We start from the raw sequence: 6140 nt of genomic DNA, 5'->3' as shown, positions 1-6140 counted from the left end.
GGACCCTGAGACCATGACCTGAGCCGAAGGCAGCGGCTTTAACCCGCTGAGCCGCCCAGGCGCCCCTGGAAGTCAATTTTAATTCATTCTTTTGTGTATTGTGGTAAAAGTTCTGCTTTTTTAAGGTTTTATTTTAAGTGTTAGGAACGGTTCAGTCCGCCGAGTGTCTAACCGTGCAGGGTCTGAAACGCCCGTCGGGCTCAGCGTGTGAGCCGCGTTTCCGCCCGTGCGCCGCGTGTTTCCTCCGCTGGGATCACGCTTGCTCGTGTGTCAGGACAAGTTCGTGCTCGTGTCACTGGTAGATGGGTCCGCTCTGATGAACGGGTCCCAGCTGGGGAAGGAGCCGCTTACACGGCTGGCGGGCACGCAAGTCGGTGCAGCCGCTCCGGAGAACCGTGTGGAGGTTCCTCAAGAAGTTAAAACTAGAGCTTCCCTGCGACCCTGCAACTGCGCTGCTGGGTGTTTACCCCCAAGATAGATGGAGTGAACAGAAGGGCCATCTGTACCCCGAGGTTCATAGCAGCAATGGCCACGGTCGCCAAACGGTGGCAAGAACCAAGATGCCCTTCAACGGACGAGTGGATAAGGAAGACGTGGTCCATACACACCATGGAGTATGACGCCTCCATCAGAAAGATGAACACCCAACTTCTGTAGCAACATGGACGGGACTGGCAGAGATGATGCCGAGTGAAATAAGTCAAGCAGAGAGAGTCACTTATCATAGGGTTTCACTGACTTGTGGAGCATAACAAATAGCACGGAGGACACGGGGAGATGGAGAGGAGAAGGGAGTTGGGGGAAACCAGAGGGGGAACGAACCATGAGAGACTGTGGACTCTGAGAAACAAACCGAGGGTTTTGGAGGGGCGGGGGCGGGAGGGTGGGGGAGCCTGGTGGTGGGTATTGGGGAGGGCATGTACCGCATGGAGCACTGGGTGTGGTGCATAAACAATGAATTCTGGTACACTGAGAATACAAGATTAAAAATAAATGTGTACCAACCCCCACATGACTGCAAACCTTTGGGACCCGTGTGCACATTCATATTCTCTATAGGAACACAGTGCCTGCTCCAGAGTGTTCTGTGCACGTGTGGGTGGTTTCCTGAGCCAAAAGCGGGGTAACAGGACCTTGCACTTGGATTTTCCAGATCCTGGGGGTAAAATGGCTTTTGCCTGTGATACGTTTCCTTACTTTAATGCTGCCGCTGTGCCCTTTATTCCTTGAATAAACTGTGGATTTGTAAGCTTCGCCATGCCGAGTCCTGTCATTTTGGGTCTGAGCAAGTCAAACCCACCTGACTACCACCGTTGGGGTGGTTTTGCTGCACTAATGATCACTGGGCCCCTGACAGGGGTTCCTGAGACAAGGACACATCTGCCACCTCTCTGGCATTCCTGCCAAAACGCTAGAACCTGAATCTAATCCTCAGGAAATGAGCAAACAAATCCAGGATGAGGGACGTTCTGCAAAATACTACTTCCCACTCTCCACATGCCTCCGTGTCATGAAAACGGGAAATCATACTTCCACAATGTGTATTGAGTCCTCATGATGTACACTTCCAAAATCTTACTGTTTTACTTGTCAGTTATACCTTAAAAGCTGAGGGGAAAAAGAAATAATGCTGGGCAGCGGTTCTAGATCAAAGACCACGAAAGACACGTGACCACTCAAAGCACTGGTTAATACTGCACAGGAACGTGGACTGGAAAATCTGGATATGGTCCACTTCTTGCATCAGTGGTAAATTTCTGTTGTTACATGAATGACTGTCCTTATCCTTAGGAGATACATACTAATGTCTTATACGTATATACAATCTATATATACATGTACTTATTTAGATCTACACTAACTAGGAATATTGAGTTATCTGCATCTGATAGGAAGCGAATGTGACAAATCGTTAAGTGGTGAATCAAGGAAAAGGGCGTATAAATATTCATTAAAGCATCCTTGCTGGATTTCTGTAGATTTGACATTTCTCAAAGTAAAAATTTAAAGATACTTTTTTTTTTTTAATTTATTGGACAGAGAGAGAGATCACAAGTAGGCAGAGAGGCAGGCAGAGAGAGAGGAGGAAGCAGGCTCCCCGCTGAGCAGAGAGCCCGATGCGGGGCTCGATCCCAGCACCCGGGGATCACGACCTGAGCCGAAGGCAGAGGCTTAGCCCACTGAGCCACCCAGGTGCCCCTGGGGCATAGACTTATGGCAGTTTTCAAGGAAGAACCTCCAGCTGACCACCTAGTTCAGCGCCGTAGTGCCTGGTTCATCTAAATGCTGAAAAGACAGAGCTTCCAGAAGGAGTTACTGTTACTTATGATCATACGAGAAAGTTTTCCCTGAGATAGCGGTCATGTCCGTCCACCCCTCCGACTTTTCAAATCAGGAGAAAATGACCAGACTCCTCCCCCTCCCTTACCCCACGCGTCCACCAGAAGTTCAGGTTAATTCTGACAGTGGACTCCGTGCTTAGGTGAGATGCCTCCCTATTTAAGAATCTCCCCACTCTTCCAGCTGCCACCCCAAACCCGAGAACCGAGATTTCTTTCCGCTTCATTGACTTTACTAAGGGAGGGAGCAATTTTCTTCTGCAGCGAAGCAGTTCAGCAGGTGCGCACTACTGTAGAGGGAATTTAAACTAGACACCTACCCCTGCGCACAGCTCATTATTCTTTTAAGGAGGGGTGGGCTTCAGAACCTTCCAAGAGAGTGACTCTACCCCTTGAGGTGGCATTCTGTCTTGGCAACCACAGAGGGGTTGCCTGGGAAACCTTTTTAGGGACCAGCTGTGTCCCTTGAAGAGCTAATATGCTCTATTACAATTCTGTGTTGTGTGGTGGTTTGGATACCTTTGGTTCTTACACCCTTGGAGTAATTTCCTTCAGTTTTCATAAAAGAACCATGGCATTGTGTAAAGTTGGGAAAATTTAGAGGATATTAAAAAGGAGATTAAAACTATCTGTAATAACCAACCCAGTGGTAACTACTGATAAGATTTTGCTGTATTCCTCTATTTTTTTTTGCTGTGTTTTTTCCCATATTCCTCTATTCCTGTAGTCCTATTTGTTTTTTCCTAGCATTGCATGGAATTGTAAAACAAATTTGGAATATGCTTAACATCGTGGTAGGATAATTTTACATAATTACTATTTAATTTAAACATCCCCTCTCTACACAATTAAAACACTAAAAATTTTAACTTCTGTAGTCAATATTTTTATATAATTTTTATTGTGTTTTTCAAAAATTATTATCATAGCCTTCCAGAAATGAGATTATTGCCAAAAAGTAAAAAGGTTTTTTTTTTTTTTTTTTTTTTTTTTTTTAACGAAATCCAGCAATGAGTTCAAATACATATACGTATTTTCTTCTTTTCCGGGAATGCAAGATTGTTTTATTTTTTTTAATTTATTTATTTGATAGAGATTATAAGTAGTCAGAGAGGCAGGCAAATAGAGAGGAGGAAGCAGGTTCCCCGCTGAGCAGAGAGCCCGATGCGGGGCTCGATCCCAGAACCCTGAGACCATGGCCTGAGCCGAAGGCAGAGGCTTTAACCCACTGAGCCACCCAGGCGCCCCAGTAAAAAGGTTTTTAAAGCTCTTGACGTGTAGTGCTGATTTGTTGTCTGAAAATCTTATAATCTGCACTTCCATCAATGAGGCACATTTCTTTGTACGTTCATAGTCAACATGCTATCATGAGATGTGGCTTTTGCCAATTTGACAAGAGAAAAATGTTAAATTATTTTACATTTTTCTGATTGCTAATGAGGTTGAAATTTTTCATCTGTTGCTGTCCATTTGTAAGTGTAAATGGTCAATTGTTTGTTCATGTTCTTTGTGCATTTTTGTTTTATATGTTTTTTGTTTGCTTGTTTGAGAGAGAGAGAGAGCGGGGGTGGGGAAGAGCAGAAGGGAAGGAAGAGAGAGAATCTTAGCCAGGCTCACACCCAGCGTGGAGACTGACTCAGGGCTTAATCCCATGACCCTGAGATCATGACTGGAGCCAAAATCCAGAGTCAGACTGAGCCACCCAGACACCCCACTTGTGCATTTTTTCTTTTTTGCAATCAGCTTGTAGTTTTTTTTTTTATTAACATATAATGTATTATTAGCCCCAGCAGTTTGTGCATTTTTAAATGTTTAAAATGTTCTTAATTTTCTTATTTGAAGAAGTACGTAAATTTTTTTTCATATTTGTATTGGTAATTTGTCTTTTTCTTTTTTTCCCCCAACTTCATTGTGATAGAACTGACATATAACATTGTATAAGTTTAAGGTATACAGCATGACTTAACACATACTAATGTTGTAAAATGATTATTACAAAATGGTTAGCTAACACATCCATCACCTTACACAATTACCTTTTCAATTTAATTTTTTTGGTGAGAACATTTACAATCTAATTTCTTAGCGGTTGTCAAGTACGTAACGCAGTATTGTTAACTGTGGTCACCATGCTGTTCTTTAGATCGTCAGAACTTACTCATCTTGTAACTGGAGGTTTGTTCACTTTGACCAACACCTCCCCAGTTCCCACCCCTCATCTGTTGACAACCACAATTTTGCTATTTCCATGAGTTCTTTTTATTTTTTGTTTTTTAATGATTATTTGAGAGAGAGAGTTTGAGAGAAATTTGGGGGTGCAGAGGGAAAGAATTTCAAGTCGACTCCCCACTGAGTGGGAGAGCCTGACATGGGATGGGATCTCATGACCCTGAGATCATGACCTGAGCTGAGATCAAGAGTGGGATGCTTAACCAACTGAGCCACCAAGTGCCCCAGAACTCCATTATTCATACTGATCAGAGATGAAGGCCCTGAGTGTATTTACTTAATATATGATTACCAATTTCCGTGCTGAGTGATCCAGAGGAAAATGAATGATTCTCACTTCATTACATATCTTTTTTTTTTTTTTGAGATGTATTTATTTAAGAGAGAGAGAGAGAGAGCAAGGGGAGGAGCAGAGGGAGAGAGACAATCCCCAAGCAGACCCTCCCCTTGCTGCCCCCACCAAGCGCAGAGCCCAACTTGGGATCTATCCCAGGACTCTGAGATTATGCCCCAAGCTGAGATCAAGAGTTGGACACCCAACCAACAGAACCCCCCAGGCAACCCAAATTCAGCCTTTTTAGATTCCATGTATGCATTCCACAAGTGAAATCATACAGTATTTGACTTTGTTTGATTTATTTCACTTAGCATTAATGCTCTCGAGGTCCATCCACGTTGTTGCAAATGGCAGGATTTCCTTCTTTTCTATGACTGAATTTTATATATTTATAAAATTTTTTATTCATTCTCTATGAATAGACACATAGGTTATTTCCAAGCTTTGGCTGTTGTGAATAACGCTGCAGTGAACACGAGGTACAGATCCTCTTTGAGATACTGTGATTTCATTTCCTTCCATATCTATACACAGGAATAAGGATATCCAACATGATTAAACTTTTAATTTTGAAAGACTCATAGTTGGTAGAAGTTGGTAAAATAGTAGAGAGACCTGTACATACTTACCTCCAATGGTAATACCATACACAACTATAATACAGTATCATACCAGAAAATCAATATTGGTAAAATTTACAAACCTTATTCCCATTTCACCATTTTTATATGCACTGATTTGTGTCTGCACACAGGTGTAGCTCTGCGCAATTTAATAGCATGTACAGATTTGTGTAAGCATCACCAACATCAAGATACAGCACGAAATCAAGAACTACCATCACAAAGCAACTCCCTCGTGCTATCTTCCACTCCTGTCCCCAACCCCTAGCGACCACTAATCTTTGGTCCACGTCCGTAATTTTATCATTTCAGCAATGTTATGGAAATGAAACCATACAGTATGTAACTCTTCGAAGCTGGATTTTTTTTTGCTCCGGTTGTTGTGTGCACTGAGTTCTTCCTTTTGGTTAGTGGTGTTCCATCGCAGGTCCGTTTTGTACACTTGTGCATACACGCTGTATGTACGCAACCCTTTCTCTCTTCTGAGTCCATGTTTTTATTTTTTTCTTGGATTCGTTTTCCCTTTTATCAAGTGTATTTCCTTCTACTTTTAAATTTTTATTTAAAATTTTAAAAATATAGTAAAATAGACATAACAAAATTTACCATTTT

Source organism: Enhydra lutris, unplaced genomic scaffold (assembly GCF_002288905.1).
Source record: "Enhydra lutris kenyoni isolate GAN:26980312 unplaced genomic scaffold, ASM228890v2 scaffoldscaffold13, whole genome shotgun sequence".
Lineage (NCBI taxonomy): Eukaryota > Metazoa > Chordata > Mammalia > Carnivora > Mustelidae > Enhydra > Enhydra lutris.
The sequence above is the reverse complement of the archived record's forward strand: the minus strand, read 5'-3'. Positions refer to the sequence as shown.